Source organism: Mytilus trossulus, chromosome 6 (assembly GCF_036588685.1).
Source record: "Mytilus trossulus isolate FHL-02 chromosome 6, PNRI_Mtr1.1.1.hap1, whole genome shotgun sequence".
Taxonomy (NCBI): Eukaryota; Metazoa; Mollusca; class Bivalvia; order Mytilida; family Mytilidae; genus Mytilus; species Mytilus trossulus.
Genome location: NC_086378.1, coordinates 50,871,046 through 50,890,552, shown reverse-complemented (window position 1 = coordinate 50,890,552; position 19,507 = coordinate 50,871,046). Strand labels below are relative to the sequence as shown.

The window sequence follows — 19,507 nt, the reverse complement described above, 5'->3', positions numbered from 1 at the left end:
TTATGAACTTCTTCTAGAGAGCCACTAAATGGAGCGAAATAAAACATTGCATGAATATTCTTCATGCAGTGTTGTAAAAGTTTTGTTACTTTGTAGCTGATTCATTATGATCCCAGACGGCTGCCAAGGAGGGTGAAAAAAGGGGGTGTTGCTAAACGGCGGAAACGGAAAACGAAACGGAAACGGAAAACGGAAACAGAAAGAATTAACATCTTTTATTTAGGGTTATTTTATCTACATATACGTGAATAGGCATGTTTTATGTAGTATAACACATGTTTACAAGAAAGAAAAAAAGAGGAATAAATTGAAAATAAAAGATTTAAAAGCATAACATATTGAAATAATTAGCAGGAGATGATGAGACTATGTTTTTGTTTTTAAATATTAGATAAGGTCATGTGAACGTCGTTCATGCTATTCATTATAGTCTGTTAGACTTTTCTTATTTTAAACACATGTTGGATAAATGTCAATAAGATAGTAACCCAGCAACACAAAACCAAATCTACATACGGCCTAAAAAGATGGTCCTTCAACTCGATCCTAAGATAGGTTGGGGAAATGCTTTTCATTGTTTTTTCTGCGATTCTTCTTCAATTGCTTTGCATTATGATTGGTGTGTATTTGTAACTTTCGTTGTATTTTTAACCAGATTTTTGTGACAAAAATTTCGGTTATTGATTTGGGGATGTACGGCTGGCAGTCAGCAGTAGGGCGGTCGGGCTGGCGGCAAACAAATGTTGTCTGTGCATTTACTCATGAACCATTCATCAAAAGCTTTTAAAATTTTAACATGTTGTTACTGACAACAAAATGAAGGTCAAGTTCAAGAATGATTTTGACTTTTACCGTTCAGGAGTTATGGTTCTTGAAAGATTGAAAAATGGCGTGTCCAGTCGTGTCTGTGCATTTATGCATGAACTGTCCAACCAAAGCTTCCCAAATTTTCCTATGTTGTTACTGATGAAAAAATGGAGGTCAAGTTCAAGAATGACGATTTTGACTTTTACCGGGCATTCAGTAGTTATGGTTCTTGAAAGATTGAAAAATGGGGTTTCCAGTCTTGTCCGTGCAGTTTTGCATGAACTGTTCAATCCAAGCTTCCCAAATTTTAATATGTTATTACTGATGACAAAATGGAGGTCAAGTTCAAGAATGACGATTTTGACTTTTACTGTTCAGGAGTTATGGTTCTTGAAAGATTGAAAAATGTCGTTTCCAGTCATGTCAGTGCTTAAATTACTCATGAACTGTTCAACCAAAGCTTTTCAAATTTTCATATGTTGTTACTGATGACAAAATGGAGGTCAAGTTAAATAATGTTGATTTTGACTTTTACTGTTCAGGAGTTATGGTTCTTGAAAGATAAAAAAATGGCGTTTCCATTCATGTTGTTGCATTTACTCATGAACCATTCAACCTAAGCTCTTTCAAATTTTAATATGTTGATACTGATGACAAAATGCAGGTCAAATTTGATATTGACGATTTTCACTTTCACCGTTCATCAGTTATGGTTCTTGTGATATTGCCAGGACACAAATAAATGTGACAGCCTCTTGTTTCTTGTAAAATGAAAAGAAAACAAAAAAGAAACCTAATGGGACAAAGAAATATGGACAACCGATAAGGAAACCCGGGAACTGGACATATAAATTTGTATACCCTTTATTTTAATGTAAACATTGATGAAATCACTCACTATACTGAGCCTTTTTTCACTGATTACAATATTGATGTACGATGTTAAATATTAAGGTATTGTAGCGATTTACTATCAATAATACGAATTGATGTGAAACAAGTGGCGGAAAATTAGTAGCCTACATGGTTAACGTTGTCTTGTATTAGTATTTTTAAAATCAAATGTACACACTGCTTTAAATATCAAGCCGCTTAATTCTTCTCTGAAAATTTAATCCCTAGTAGCCATACATTTTATTTTATAATATTACAATTGAAAACAGTCTCAGTATGCTGTTTTTCTATAGTTGAAAACATTAAAACATAGGCGAAATTAAGATTCCAAAGGGACATTCATACTCACAGACTCCATAGGCGGATTTAGGGGGGGGCCCAGGGGGCCCGGGCCCCCCCTTTTTGGGAAAAAATTTGGTTGCTTATATAGGGAATCACTGAAGCGTGACTGGAGCGGGCCCCCTCTTAGGTCAGTCAGTGGGCCCCCACTTATGAAAATTTCTGGATCCGCCACTGAAGTCTATAATTAACTGACAACGCCATCACCAAAAAAAGAAGAAAAAAAGACAATCAGACATTAACAATAGTTTACAAAACACAACATGTAAAACTAAAGTCTGAGCAACACACACCTCACCATTAACACTGGGGTTGATCTCAGTTGCTCCGGAAGGGTAAGCAGATATAGCTCCACATGTGACTCCCGTTAACATAGACATGAATTTATATCATTCTACTAAGGAATGTTGAAATTTGGAAGTTAATCTTATTTATATTGGTAATTTTTAAAGATTTTGGTCCTATGCCAAGACAACTGAAAATTCATTCTCTGTTGGTTTTTCTATGACGAAAAGGATACTATATTTTACATAACTTATCTGATCGCCAAACACCAGATTATAAACAATTGATGTCATTTACTAAATAACACCTTACCCTGAACAGTTCCTTGCCATACCACAGCATTAACGACCTGGTTGACCTGTTTGATGTTGTCTAATTTACCATGACTCTTTGCTTGCAAAAGCATAGGAATGAGTAAATCCAATATTGTGTTTTACCTGGTTTCCTGTAACTGTTTAAATTCGATTAAAATAGTTTATATGAGGCTTTTTCAAAATGTGACATAAACAGTGGCAGATACAGGGGCGAGTTCCGGAGGTTGAAACCCTTTTTTTCTGACGACCAATGCATTTGAATGGGGACATAAAGTTGGACCCCCATCCACCCTTTTCTCCTTGGTTGGGACCTCCCCTCTACTTTTTTGAAAATGGCTGGATATATCTGTAACTTGTCCTTATCGATGTTTTGGGCGCAACCATTAAGGATAGTACATATAGTTGCAACTGTGTTATTTACCAATAGTTATGTAACCAACATCTTCTTTCTTTATAAGAACCTTTGAATTCATTGAAACCAAATATTGTATTTATGTTCCTGATGAGGTGCTTACCAGGTTACCTACCAAGTTTTGTAACCTTGTCACTGATTTGTCATCCCAGAAAGCTACCATCAGGGTACCTAGTTTTAGGAATTACATAAAAAATTCTTACATGAATCACTCATAGTGATAGGAATAATATATGACATGAATGTTTCTTATGAGATGTAAACTTGAATTAGCATTCTTACTTTTTTATCCTAGAAAGTTGCCTATAGTGGCCCTTAGTGTAACATAGTAACCTATTGGAAAAACATACTATTATAAAATTGTCTTCCAGAGAAAAGCTTCAAATGGATCCAAAGGAAGCCAAGGCTTGATGTAGAAATAAGGCTATTATTTGACCTAAATTGGTGACTTCATATACAATGCCACTCGGATGGAAGGTTGGCTAATTGGCACTCATACCATGGCCACATCTTCTTATTTTATATGATTAATTGTTTCTTAAGAGCTGTGTTGTTGCTTTGTTGCCTATCTCAGTATCTGTTATCTAAGTAGGCTTCAGTAAGGGGGCTTTATAGTTAAGCATATGCTGGGAAATACTTACAAATTTAAGTCTTCCATTTAGATCCAATAAAAGAATTGAATCCAGTAATGATTTGTATGTTCCGTATGAGGTGCTAACAAAAGTAAAAAAAAATGTATTTTGTTGCTAATCTGTCCTCTAAGATTTTTTAATATGTAACCTTATAGAAAATACATATTTTTCAAAATTAGATATAAAGTTCAATGTATTATTTTCATAGTTTTTTTTATGGCCCAGAACAAAGTTGTCAGGGCAATATAGTTTTACCCTTGTCTCAGTCATTCTGTCATTCGCTCATTCCGCAACAAACCATTACACAGTCTTTTTTTCTAAACACTTTTAGATATTTGGCTGATTTTTGGTATGTGAGTTAACCATGATGAGTTACAGATCAAGTTTGAGTTTAATTTTTTGCAGAAATTTCTGACTTTGGACCCTGATAAATTGTTGAAAATCACAGTTAAGATTTTGAGCTAATTTTTGATATTTTAAAAAAAATACAATCCCAATTCAACATCCCAAAATTTTGAAAAACGAATTCCTGGATCCTTAAAGGGTCAATCTCGAAATCTTAAGCTTAAAAACACATGCTCCCTGAGACCCAATAAAGGTCCTATCCCACCTCATAGAAAGTAGGGGTAAATGCAAGGTTTGTCTATTATTCTATTATTATGAAATTTGCTATGAAAAGACTTTGAATATTTGCATACTTTAAATGTTAAGGTATTGCTATTTTAATTGCAACATATGAATTATTGAAACATGATCTACAAATACATGTAGACCAGACATATCTCTGTGTTAATGTTTCTTTTTTTTTTCTTTTCAGAAATCAAGTTGACCAAGCATATAATATCAAACAGGTAGGAAACTTACATAAATAATAAGTTATCAGTTTTCATAGGAGCTCAGCGGAAAATATATATTTGGGTGTTATCTAAAATTCATTGCATGCTTGATTAATTCACAAATCTTTTTGAGGTGGGTTTAAACATATTTTATTGTTTCAAATGACAAATGGATCAGACACAATTGAATTTTGCATCTTATTTACTGACTTCTCTCTGTGAAGTTTAACTCTAAAGTTGATCATTGGACTCTAAAAGTTGAGTTATATTTCAATCATCTTGTCCTTTCTGATTCCTTCATTGTTTCTTATCGCCCCACTGTTGTATGTTGATTCATCCTTCTGTTGTCAACACTATCAATAACTCAAAAAAGCTTTCAGCTGAATTTTCATGAAACTTTGGTGAATTGTTGATATATAGAGAATAATATATGGCAAAATCCGTATCATATGTCGTATCATCCCGTGACATCAATATCAGCCCAAGGGCCTTTAGGCCCGAGGGATGATATTGGTCGAGGGTGATACGGCATGTGATACGGATTTTGCCATGTATTATACGCTTTATCATATATTTCAACAGAAGAGTATTATATTATATGAACTGTTTTCTGATCTCGATAGATTAGCACTGGGTTACCTTCAGTTCTGCTTTTGTCTTGGTTCAAAGCCTTAAAATAACTGCTTATACAAAGCACCTGGGTTACCTTACCATTTGCCTGCTGCTGTTTTAAAAATATTTTGTTTATTATTGTATTTATTTGAGTGTTTTGTATTTTTTATAGTTGCATTTAGTGTGCCAAAAAATATGCAAACTTGATGTTCGTGACGTCACATACAATATGAAAACTTGACGTTCGTGACGTTACATACCAAACAATGACGTCATTAAAAAAAATGACCTATATTTAGCAAATGTAACAGCCACTATGTTCCGCCAGTTACTTTGTTCCGGCGGAACTTTCTAACTAGTTATTTCATTCCGTTGGAACTTTTCAACTAGTTGTTTTGTTCCGAGTGCAGTTGAAAAGTTCCAGAAAAAAGTAGCTAGTTGAAAATTCCCGGAACAATGTAGCTAGTTGAAAAATTCTGGCCGGAACAAAACAACTAGTTATATCGTTCCAGATCAAATCAGATAGTCAATTTATTCCAGCATATCATAATAACTGTTCATTACACTCAGTATAAAACCCCCTGATCGCCCAGCTGGCAACAATTAATATTTTTCATCCAATGTCTATCCTTTTAATAACCAAAACCCAGTAGGACAACTACATTTTTGATGGGAAGTCATGATTGACACATGTATTACCCATTCTCTAAACATATTTTCTTATAGATCTCTTTTTAAAGCTTCTACGATAAATTCATTGTTTTTACGCTTTTGAATCTGAATTGCTTCAAAGATACATCCCAGAAGAGAGTTATTACAAGTCTGATTTTGACAAATACATGTCAACACAATGTGTTCTTTTATGAAAAAACGAAACTCAAAATCTCATAAATAAATAGCATTAATATCTAGTATAATAACCAATCTGTGATGTAATTAGATGACACAGTATTGTGCAATAGCAAGAAATTTTCAATTGCACAGTGACAATATTGTGCAATAGCAAGAAATCTTCAATTGCAAAGTATTGTGCAATAGCAAATATTTTCAATTGCACAGTATTGCGCAATGGCAAGAAATATCTAATTGCACAATATTGTGCAATAGCAAGAAATTTTCAATTGATTGGAGTTATCTTTCTTTGTCCAGAATAGTAGTTGAATCAACTTAAATCATTGTTTTATACAATATACAATGTATATTTACTTTTACTACCAACTGATAAATTAAAACCATTCAGTGATAACAAGCACCTTTTGGTACATTTTAATATTTTATGATGTATTTAAATGAGTAGTTATTGTTGCAAACTCCATTAGAAATTTGAATTGTGATCAGTTTTGGATAAAGGGAAAGGGGGATGTGAAAAAAAAATGGGGGGGGGGGGGTTAAATTTTTTTCATTTTAGATTTCATAAATAAAAAGAAAATTTCTTCAAACATTTTTTTGAGAGGATTAATATTCAACAGCATAGTGAATTGCTCAAAGAAAAAAAAAGTATTTTAAGTTCATTAGACCACAATCATTCTGTGTCAGAAACCTATGCTGTGTCAACTATTTAATCACAATCCAAATTTAGAGCTGAATCCAGCTTGAATGTTGTGTCCATACTTGCCCCAACGGTTCAGGGTTCAACCTCTGCGGTCATATAAAGCTGGGCCTTGTGGAGCATCTGGTTGGCTCATATCTGAAACCAAAGCATTAAGAGCAAATTTGTCAGAAAAAAAAATGTTTTTAGGTCATTATATATTTGCTCTGAAATTTTCAGACCATTCAGGCAAACAATTGTTGGGTTGCTGCCCCTTAATTCCAAATTTTATGAAAATTTTGCATGTTATTATCTTGAATATTTTTATAGATAAAGATACAGTGTAAACAGCAATAATGTTTTTGCAAAGTAAGACCTTAAAATAAGTCAGCATGACTTAAATGGTCAATTGACCCCTTAAGGAGTTATTGCCCTTTATAGTCTATTTTTAACAATTTTCATAAATTCTGTAAATTTTTCAAAATATTTTCCACTAAAACTACTAGGCCAAGTTGATTAATGATAGAGATAATTGTAAGCAGGAAGAAAGTTCAGTCAAAAAAGATCTACAAACACATCACCATTACCAAAACAAAATTTTGTCATGAATCCATCTATGTCCTTTGTTTGATATGCACATAGACCAAATTGAGCAACACCCACATTTATTTTGTGACAAAAATCTATATTATGTCAAAAATTTTATCACAATCCAAATTCAGTCAGTATCAAGCTATGTTCAGGGGTTGACCACTGTGGTCTTAAAAAACTCTGCCCTGCGGAGAACCTGGATAAAACTAAAAACCCTTGTTATATGATGTTGTTGTTGTTGTTGTTGTTGTAGTGACCAAGTGACATTTTCAGAAGAATCAGAAAAGCAGTTGTTGGTTTGCTGCCCTGTATTAGTAATTTTAAGGAAATTTTGCTTTTTTTTTCCAGCCTAGCTCGACTCAGGGGTTGTGATCCGGTGGCTACGACGGCTGTGGCATTAGCTTACTTCTTAAAAGCTTTATATTTTAGAAGGTGGAAGACCTGGATGCTTCATACTTTGAATATACATATGCCTCATTTTTCGAAGTTTCTGTCAGTCGCATGTCCAATGTCCTTGACTTTATTTCATGGTTCAGTGACTACTTGAATAAAAAGTTAAAAAATTTTTTAATGTTAAATTCTCTATTATTATAAGTTATAGGCTAACTATATTTGGTATGTGCATACCTTACTGTGGAAAATGTTATTGAAAATCTTCAAATTTTAAGAAAATTGTTAAAAATTGACTATGAAGGGCAATAACTCCTTAGGGGGTCAATTGACTATTTTGGTCATACTGACTTATTTTTAGTTCTTACTTTGCTGTACATTATTGCTGTTTACAGTTTATCTCTATCTATAATAATATTCAAGATAATAACAAAAAAACAGCAAAATTTCCTTAAAATTACCAATTCAGGGGCAGCAACCTAACAACCAATTATCCGATTCATCTGAAAATTCCAGGGCAGATAGATCGTGACCTGATCAACAATTTTACTTCCTGTCAGATTTGCTTTTAATGCTTTGGTTTTTGAGTTACAAGCCAAAAACTGCATTTTACCCCCATGTTCTATTTTTAGCCATGGCGGCCATCTTGGTTTGTTGGCCGAGTTACCAGACACATTTTTTTTAACTAGATACCCCAATGATGATTATGGCTAAGTTTGGTTAAATTTAGCCCAGTAGTTTCAGAAGAAGATTTTTCTAAAAGATTACTAAGATTTACGAAAAATGGTTAAAAATTGACTATAAAGGGCAATAACTCCTAAACTGGTCAACTGACCATTTTGGTCATGTTGACTTATTTGTAGATCTTACTTTGCTAAACATTATTGGTGTTTACAGTTTATCTCTATCTATAATAATATTCAAGATAATAACCAAAAACAGAAAAATTTCCTTAAAATTACCATTTCAGGGGCAGCAACCCAACAACGAAATGTCCGATTCATCTGAAAATTTCAGGGCAGATAGATCTTGACCTGATGAACAATATTACCCCAATCAGATTTGCTCTAAATGCTTTGGTTTTTTGAGTTATAAGCCAAAAACTGCATTTGTTCTATTTTTAGCCATGGTGGCCATCTTGGTTGGTTGGGCAGGTCACCGGACACAGTTTTTAAACTAGATACCCCAATGATGATTATGGCCAAGTTTGGTTAAATTTGGCCCAGTAGTTTCAGAGGAGAAGATTTTTGTAAAAGTTAACGCAGGATGACGACGGACGACTACGGACGACGACGACGAACGCCAAGTGATGAAAAAAGCTCACTTGGCCTTTCTGCCAGGTGAGCTAAAAAGAAGATGAACTCCTTCTTACAGAAATGTACAACTCTTGTGCAGACTTAATACCAAACATAGTTGTCCTTTTACTCATGATAATTGACAAAATCAGGTTATAAAAACACTGAGATCAATGACACCAGACACAAGCCAGACATCTAAATATAATTTATCAAACTCTTCTACCTTCTGAAATGAAAAAAAGTTGAGTTCAGTATCCCTATGTCTTGCATTCTGGGACATATGATTTTTTTCTATTGATTTAATCATTCAGTAATCAAGAAAATGTTCATTTATGTATTACTGAAAAATTATTACACCAGGGTTTTCGATATCACAAACTAGTCAAAACATTTACTAAATTTTATCATCGGTATAAAGACATCATTCTTAAATATAGCTCAACATGCAGACTTCTTATACGTTCAAGTATTTCACATCCAATTTTTTATGGAAATATTCTTTATAAAGCACAAAGGTGTCAGTATTCACCTCAGAAACTTACAAAACCTTTGAATAGACTTATTAAGAGATATAATTACGATACTGTTGTCAAGTCATTAAAGATTGCATGTTTTGGCGTTAATATTGAGTCACTGATAAGGTCTTTGCATCGGAACTAAACACATTTATTCTAAAAACAGTTGTTGGCATGACACGGGTTATGTTCTTCTTATATATGTTATGATGATATGATACTAAACCTCTAACGGGAAGGATTGTGCCTGATGTTCATATGATGAAATCATAATCTTTCAGTCAGTTTAATTGAAGTCTGGAGCTGGCATGTCAGTTAACTGCTAGTAGTCTGTTGTTATTTATGTATTATTGTCATTTTGTTTATTTTCTTTGGTTACATCTTCTGACATCAGACTCGGATTTCTCTCGAACTGAATTTTAATGTGCGTATTGTTATGCGTTTACTTTTCTACATTGGTTAGAGGTATAGGGGGAGGGTTGAGATCTCACAAACATGTTGAACCCCGCCGCATTTTTGCGCCTGTCCCAAGTCAGGAGCCTCTGGCCTTTGTTAGTCTTGTATTATTTTAATTTTAGTTTCTTGTGTACAATTTGGAAATTAGTATGGCGTTCATTATCACTGGACTAGTATATATTTGTTTGGGGGCCAGCTGAAGGACGCCTCCGGGTGTGGGAATTTCTCGCTACATTGAAGACCTGTTGGTGACCCTCTGCTGTTGTTTTTTATTTGGTCGGGTTGTTGTCTCTTTGACACATTCCCCATTTCCATTCTCAATTTTATGCTTAGTTTAACAGGTTTAATTATTTAATGGACATGGAGAAACTTAAAACAGAAGACAAATATTTTTTTATGTGCTTTAAATTGTGGTAGCTCTGAATTGATTCATAAAAAATACAAAGACAGGTATTGCATTATACTCTTATTAAGTTTATTAATCAATGAATATTCAAAACATAAGTTCTATCTATACAGATGAAATTTGTTCAACATTCAGCACAATGTACAATCAAATAAAAGTTTACAATTTGTTACAATTTCAAATTAAACATTAATTATGCACAGCAACCCCAGTTTCTTTTCAAGTTTGACTTTCTATAAATTTAATACCTATGAACATTTTTATTTGCATACAGAATTCTTAGAAGTATCATTAGGTAGGAGATACATTAATATAAAATGTAATAAGTTTTTCAATTTATTATCTTTTCAAATAAAAAAAAAAATGTGTTCATTTGTAAATGTTTGAAAATGTAACATGTCAACTTAAATGATGTTTCAAATTCAAATAACTTATCTATTACCACAGATCTAAACTGCAGAATTTCAGAATGCATCAATTCTGAATACTTTCACCATTAAGGTTGATATAAAAAAAAAAAAAAAGCCATTACTATGTAATTGAGGGGGTGTGCAAAAGAAACTAATGGCTTGACCATTAAGTTTAACCGTCGATTGGGCTCAAGCAACAAGACTATCAGGTGCTGATAATTTATTCTCAAACCAATCTAACAAATGGTAAAAAGCTGAAAATACAAATAAAATACAATTTTACAATGTGTTCAATTAATGTTATTAAAACGAAATGTCAAAAATAATAGAAAGCACAGTCCGTTGAATGCGAGAAAATATTGTACTTCAAGAACTGTTAAATTTCAAGTATTTCACGGAGAAAAGATTCAAATATGTAGAGAGCAATTTGAAGGGTTCAAATACAATGTTGTAGAATTAACTCACTCTGTTGTTAGCCACGAATTGTGTCCAAGATGACGTCTCAACGAAATGTTCCTCGTGATTGTAATGACCTTGCAATTTTCCTGTAACGGATACGTATGAGAGAGGGAAAGGTAGCGAAGGTACGATGTTTTAATGTTAGAGATGAATAATCCTCTTAGACTGGAACACATAAATAGATTAAGAATATAATCAAACGAACTTTATAAATAACGGAACGGCATAACATAATAGAAACAATTAATTTTAATACATATTGATACAGATTATCTCTAAATTCAAAAATACAACTACAGGATTGTTTGACAACCTTGAATATAAATAAAGATAATGTAATCAGTATAAAATACCACCTTGATTACATATATACCAAACATATTCTGATAAATAAATTTTTTTTAAGGGACACAACTCCTGAAAACAACATATATTTAATTTAAAAGTAATACTCTAAAAGTAAGGAAAAATTTGCATCAGCAGATAATTATAAGTTATCATCAATTGTTAGGAACATAAATCTCTTTTAAGGAACAAATCTATCAGTCAGTGATAATACTAAAATGAGCCACTTTAATTTACTAATTCAGATAAATAATTTAGAAGTAGAGTTATCTCCCTTAGTCATTTGATTTTGAAATAAGAACTAATTTAAGTAAAAAAGTCATATTGTTTGGTTTTACAAAATGTATCTTGAATTTCTGCAAACTAAATTTCTCTAATACAGTGTTAAATTGTCCGTCTTTAAAAATTATCTTTACAATTCATAAAAAAAAGAGGAAGACTTTTAAATCTGTGCACAGTAGATTTCCTTTATTTTGTTCTTGAGATAAAAGGTTGAACTCCAATCATAAAGCCGTAAACAAAGAAGAAACAAATTTTGACACATGTTTCCAACTGTAAGCCTTGAAAAACTTTAATCTAACAAATTTACTTTTACAATACATCTTCAAGTATATAAAAAAAAGTAAGACTGATATTTTAAGAAACAATCTTGAACAGTATTTTTTTAGGGTATTATTTGTTCTGTATGTTTTAGATTGAAAAATTAACATTTTCACATCTATTGTTGTAATGATTAAATCTTTTCTTTTAATTTCCTTCAGATGGAGTTGCATGCCTTGTCTTCTTTTTCTTGACAGTTGGTCAGCTTGGGTATAAATAAGTTGATTTCTCTTCATTCTTTAATTCACTGAAATAATAAAGCCTCAATTTTTTAAAATAATAACTTGAAATTCAAATACATAAAATTGAGAATGGAAATGGGGAATGTGCCAAAGAGACAACAACTCGACCATAGAAAAAAACACAACAGAAGGTCACCAACAGGTCTTCAATGTAGCGAGAAATTCCCGCACCCGGAGGCGTCCTTCAGCTGGCCCCTAAACAAATATATACTAGTTCAGTGATAATGAACCCCATACTAATTTCCAAATTGTACACAAGAAACTAAAATTAAAATAATACAAGACTAACAAAGGCCAAAGGCTCCTGACTTGGGACAGGCGCAAAAAAACATGTTTGCTTTGACAATTGTTTAGTGCTACATAATCAATCAAGATAGAATGAAACAAATTGTCTGAATCAGTAAAATCAGCTCCCAAACAGATTGTACATGTATTTGCCTATGAGACAACTCTTTACAAGAGACCAAATGATACAGAAATTAACAACTACAGGTCATCAGCCACTTTTGTAATATTATAGAATAATTGTCTACTTGAAACTTATATTTGTCCAATTGGATATACTCATTGTTTACTTTAATATGTGATAATTTATTTAAATTATGTGCAATGTAATTTATCAAAATATGGGAAAATGAATGAACAAATTATTAATTGATAAAAGGTGTGTATACATTGATTTATTTTACAATTGTATGCACTGTTAATACTTAAGACTTGCATATTATCCTACCATAAAGAGCTGACTGTAGGCAAAATCTGTGAAATGACCACAATTAATTTCATTCTTTAGCTGTAGTACATCTGATATCTGAACACTTTTGACATCAATTTGGATAATCTGTAGAAAGAAAAACAAGATTTAGATATATAGTTGGACACACAATTTCATTAAAATGATGTACAATTAAGAATCAATAATTTAGCATATTCATTTTAAATATCACACCATAATGAAAATGTCATGTTATTTATTTTTTTCTATATGTGACTGTTCTAAGTCAGCAGCCTGTTATTGCTGAATATCATATTTGTTTTTGTTTTTTTTACAAAGTTACTTCATGTTTTAAGGTGCTTATTTCATACTATTTCATGTGCTCCTTTAGAGGGCTTTTGCCTTGAAGACAGGGAGAGCAATGGAGAATTATCATAAGAAATACAATTTTTCTGGCTTTAAAATCTCCTCACAACATTTGTTTGCATTTACACAGCTTTAAGGATACAGACCTGTCAGTAACATTTTATGCATACATGTAGACCAAATGACCCTGTAAAACAAAATCAAGTTTTTCTTTAATGAAATATATCATAAAACTCCTGGACTTGTAGATTGAACACAGACAGTGGGCCATATAAATCAACATAGACCTCTCAAAGTGTTTTTACATCCCTATACCTGTTTATTGGATCAAGGGGGTGGAAGCAATCATCTGTGGTGCTAAGTTCATTTTTGGTGGTGCTTATTATATTTCTTTAATGAAATATACCACAACAGGCCTCTGGACTAGAAGATTGCCCCACATGTGCTTTTCAAATCATCTTAGACCCAAAAGAGTGGGTTAGACCCCTTAACCTATCTGATGGACCACTGAGAGGAAAGCTACCTCCCATGGTGCTTAGTTCGTGCCTGATGGTGCTTATATTTCTTAAATGAAATTATCAAATATACTACAACAGACCTCTGGACTAGAAGATTGAACCACATGAGCTTTTCAAATCATCTTAGACCCAAAGAATGTGTTAGACCCCTAAATCTGTATGTTGGGACAACGAGAGGAAAGCTACCTCCCATGGTTCTTAGTTTGTTTTTCTTGGTGCTTATATTTTTCTTTAATGAAATATACCCTATGAGAACCCTTAACTTAAAGATTAGACCACAGTTGCCTGTTGACCAATGAGCCTTACAAACCAACTTAGTACCCCTAAGAGTATTTAGACCCCTATACCCATCTGTTGGACCAAATTGAGGGAAGTAACCTCCTGTGGTGCTACATTTCTTTTTGGTGGTGCTTATATTTTTCTTCAGTAAAATATACCCAGAGACCCCTAGACTAATGTAGATTGGAACACAATTGATTTTAGACCAACAGGCCTCACAAACCAACTAAGGACCCCAAAGACTATTTTAGACCCACTACCAATCCTTTGGACCATTGGGAGGGAAGCTACCTCAAGAGTTGCAAAGTTTGTTTTGGTGGTGCTTATATTTTTATCAAATAAAATATAATATAAAAGACCCCTTGACTTGTAGAGTGGATCACAGTTGCCTGTGGACCAATGAGCCTTACAATCCAACTTAGAACCCCAAAGAGTATTAAGACCCCTATATCCATCTGTTGGACCAAAGGAAGGGAAGCTACCTTCTGTGGTGCTAAGTTTCTTTTTAGTGGTGCTTATATTTTTCTTTAGTGAAATATGCCCTGAGAACCCTGGACAAGTGTAGATTGGACCAAAGTTGCTTTTTGACCAACAGGCCTTATAAATCAATGGGAACCCTAAAGACTATTTTAGACCCCCTACCCATCCTTTGGACCATTGGAAGGAAAGCTACCTCCCAAGTTGCAAAATTTGTTTTTGGTGGTGCTTATATTTTTATCAAATAAAATATTATATAATAGACGCCTTGACTTGTAGAGTGGATCAAAGTTGCCTGTGGACCAATGAGCCTTACAAACCAACTTAGAACCCCAAAGAGTATTAAGACCCCTATACCCATCTGTTGGACCAAAAGGAAAGGAAGCTAACTCCTGTGGTGCTAAGTCTCTTTTTGGTGGTGCCTATATTTTTCTTTAGTGAAATATGTCCTGAAACCCTGGACTAATGCATATTGGACCACAGTTGCTTTTGGACCAATGAGCCTTACAAACCAACTTAGAACACCAAAGAGCATTATAGATCCTTTTACCTGTTTGTTGGACCAATGGGTGGAAAACCACCTCCTGTGGTGCTAAGTTTATTTTTTGGTGGTGCTTATATTTTTCTTAAATAAAATATACAACAAAAGACCCCAGGACTTGTGTAGATAGTAAACAAAGCACGTGTGTTTGTAGTGAAACAATATTTTGTTCTACGTAAATTAATTTAATTTTAATTTAATCTTAAATCAGAATTGACAATTGTCTAAGCTGAGAAAAGTAATTAAATAATGCAGACAGTTGTCATGAACTTTTAATTTCTTTAAAATATTAGTTCTGAGCTCGTGATCAATAAAAAATTTAATTAAAAACACAGGTAAAGAGATTAGCGATCATTAGCCAATATTTCCCGGAGGCAATACTATAGTTATTAGGAGGGCCCTCAGGATAATAACACTTTACTGGAGTGGCAGTTTTATTACAGGAAAAGGATAACAACAAACAATAAGTTCAAAATGGCGATTTTAGACAATGTTAGAAACTTGATCTCAACGAAATGACATTGAATGACCGAAATTATTTCTGTAAAAAAATAAAATTTGTCCTAAATCCCAATTACTCATTTAGGACAAACTACTTTCAGTTTAGGTCAAGACTGGCATATATGACCGTTTCCGGACCCTTGGATTGGACCATATGTGCCTGTGGACTAATGAGCTTAACAAACCATCTTAGACCCCAATAGAGTGCTTTAGACCCCTATACACATCAGTTGGACCAATTGGAGGGAAGCTACCTCCCGTGGTGCTAAGTTTTTTTTCTGTGGTGCTTATATTTTTCTTTAAATGATGTATACACCAATAGACCCCAGGACTTGTGTAGATTGGACCATATGTGCCTGTGGACTAATGAGCTTAACAAACCATCTTAGACCCCAATATACACATCAGTTGGACCAATTGGAGGGAAGCTACCTCCTGTGGTGTTAGAAACAAAATCTGTGGTGCTTATATTTTTTCTTAAATGATGCATACACCATAAGACCCCATGACTTGTGTAGATTTGAGTCTGACCATATGTGCCTGTGGACTAATGAGCATAACAAACCAACTTAGACCCCAATAAATTGCTTTAGACCCCTATACACTGTTACACGTCAGTTGGACCAATTGGAGGAAAACCACCTCCCGTGGTGCTAAGTCCTTTTTTGGTGGTGCTTATATTTTTCTTAATTGATATATACACCAAAATACCCCAGGACTTATGTAGATTGGACCATATGTGCCTGTGGACTAATGAGCTTAACAAACCATCTTAGACCCCAATAGAGTGCTTTAAACCCCTATACATGTTAGTTGGACCAATTGGAGGGAAGCTACCTCCCATGGTGCTAAGTTGGGTTTTTTCGGTGGTGCTTATATTTTTCTTTAATTAAAAATACTCTAAAAGGAGGACCACATGGACTTGTAGATTGGACTCAAGGGGCATGTGGACCAATGAGCCTTACAAACCAACTAGGACTCACAAAGAGTGTTATATACCCATATACTTGTCTGTTGGACCAGCTGGAAGGTACCTATCTGCTGTTGTGAAATGTTCCCCCAGGACTTAAAGATTGGACCAGAGGTGTCTGTAATTTAATGAGCTTCACAAACCAACTTAGTTGAACATACAACCCCAAAGAGTGTTTTAGTCCACTATATCCATTGGTTGGACTAACGGGAGCGAAGTTACATTATTTTTGGTGGTGCTTGTTACTTTTTTTTTAACGAAATATACATGTACCATAGTAGACCTTTATACTTAGGATTGGATAAAAGTGTTTGCAGGTTAATGAGCCCTACAAATCAACAAGGGTGGTAAGGGGTAATTTTCGTGCAACGGGATCGCTGTTTTTTATTTTACGTTCAACATGTTTTTACTTTTTTATTTGACGTTCAGTCGTGCAAGACGGGTGCCTCGTTCAACGTGTTCTGTTTATTTAATTTTACGTGCATCGTAATTTTCAAAGTCTTATTTTGCATGCTCGGTAATTTTCAAAGTCTTATTTTGCATGCTCGGTATTTTTCAAATAAAATTTAAACACTTGGCAGGGATCGTCAAGAAATACTTTTTTAAAAGCCGTTAACCAATTATATCATAAATGTGTATACTAAATCGGGAATATCAAGTAAAACAAAGAGTTAATATATACAAGAAGACACAAAAGGTTCAAATAAAAGTATTTATTTTTCGTGAAATGTTCATTACAGAAATTATTTCATGTTCAACGTTCATTACAGAAATTATTTCACGTTCAACGTGAAATTATGTCTTATTTCACGTTTTTTTCGTGCAAGCACACACCCTTTATCACCCTCATCAACATAGACCCCAAAAGAGTTTTGTAGACCCATCTTCCTGTTTATTGGACATTGTGGTGGAATTTAAGCTATCATCTGTAATGTTAAGTTTTATTTGGTGGTGCTGATATGAATTTTTTTAATGATATACCACAATTGGCCTCTGGAATGGACAACACAAGTTTGGACCCAAGACCTGGATGTAAGACCTTAAGACAAAAGCTTCCTCCTCTGGTCACAGCTCTGGAAGCTGGTTTCCAAAAGTAGCCGAAATTGCGGATCAATATAACTTACCTTCTCCTCATGATCTCATTGACAACCCACCAATAAAAGAAACTTGGAACAAACTGGTCAATCAAACTATTAGCAGTCATTTCATTTTATCTCTACAACAAGAATCGGAGAATAAATCTACTTTAAAATATCTGAACTTAAGTGATACAGTACTAGGAAAACCACACAACATCTGGACAAGCTGTGGTAATGAACTGTTCGCAATAATTATGGCACACTTAAAAGCCAAAATAGCAGTGGGAACAATCGTACTGTAAAGTTCAAAAGCAAAACATTCAAAGTCAGAAGTGTCACCAATTTGTCAGTTATGTCATATTGAGAAGGAGGATATGATTAAATGCACAGTGCTGAAAACTACTAAATCACCATTTTTGCAGGAGTTAAAAACCTTTGTCCGAAAACATGCTTGAGAGGAGAGAACGATGAGACATTATTCCATGAACTGTTCTATAACAACGAGTATTTAGCTAGATTGGTCATTGACTGTTCGTTTTTCCACTTTCTCAAAAATACAGAGAAAACTCGGATAGAAACAACCTCAAGAGGCTTATACCAAAAGCGAGCGACTCTATTGGCCGACAATTCGTAATTACCGCAGATTATATATATTTATGGGCAGGAGCTATTGTGAATGACTTTAAAGATGTAACAGTAGTGACAGATATTCCTTTAACAGGTTGGGAACAAACCCTCTATATGGTGATTATATCTGTATAGAGGGATAATCCTTCTTTAGAGGGTAAAAATTATCCCTCTATAGAGGGGTATTTTTGTTTGCACTGGATTTAAAGCAAATTAGGGCAGAATGGCATTTTCTAGTTATATTGGCTATAATCTTTCAAATATAATGTGTCAGCTTATAAAATTAATGAATTTGATATGTTTTATTCATTTATAACACTTATTCTTACTGATTTAAAATTTAGTTTTTTAATATGAATTATGAAATTGCATACCGGGATACATATATATACATATATATACATTTGATATATATACAAATTTATATTTTATTTCAACATGTTTAAATCAATATATTTTTATTCAAAATGTATGATTTTACAGGTAATTAAAATTAAAGGTAAATAAAACTACAGGTAAATGAAGTTACATGGGTCTTTTTACCTATCACCTGGCATTGCTAGGTGTGAAAATTTAATTAATAAAACAACAGCTAATAAAACAACAGCTAATAAAACAACTAATAAAAGTTGGTAAACAGACAGAAAGTCACAGGACAAAAAGTCACAGGACATAAAGTCACAATTTTGATAGGACAAAAAGTCACAGGACAAAAAGTCACAAATAATATGTTGACAATTGTTTGAATATATGAGAGAAAGATCTTGATATTTTTCTTTTTATTACATATAATTATTTTTAAGTGTAGGAAATTGTTCATACGCCTTGATAAAACGAAAAATTATTAAATTTTAATCATGCAAAGGTCATATTTCTTGGCATAATGAAGCCATTAATGAAGCCATTTAAGTACCTAGCTCCTTTGACATTTTGTTTTTATAACAATTATTTTATCCTTATTGATATTTATTGAATAAATGTTAATAACAAAGATGTTTCATATATAATAGTTCAAGAAAAACACACAAAAAAATCATTAAAAATAAGTTTTTTTCTTTTTCAA

The 19,507-nt window shown here is 33.4% G+C and overlaps 2 long non-coding RNA genes across 4 annotated transcripts in view; both read right to left on the bottom strand.

The window, feature by feature from the left end:
• The window catches only part of LOC134721483 (uncharacterized), a 61,382-nt gene extending 61,216 nt beyond the window's left edge, over positions 1 to 166 (bottom strand). For both annotated transcript variants that reach the window (XR_010107862.1, XR_010107861.1), the window contains exon 1: positions 90 to 166. This is a non-coding gene — a long non-coding RNA (uncharacterized LOC134721483). The remainder of the gene's footprint in view (positions 1 to 89) is intronic.
• Positions 167 to 10,362: 10,196 nt separating this feature from the next.
• Positions 10,363 to 19,025, bottom strand: LOC134721482 (uncharacterized). Of its 2 annotated transcripts, XR_010107860.1 has the most exons (3): positions 17,863 to 19,025; positions 13,105 to 13,639; positions 10,363 to 12,376 (listed from the first exon to the last, which is right to left on the bottom strand). It is a non-coding gene; the product is annotated as an uncharacterized LOC134721482 (long non-coding RNA). The 2 variants fall into 2 exon arrangements; XR_010107859.1 differs by lacking the exon at positions 17,863 to 19,025 and having other exon boundaries at positions 13,105 to 17,852.
• Between the last annotated feature and the right edge of the window lie 482 nt (positions 19,026 to 19,507).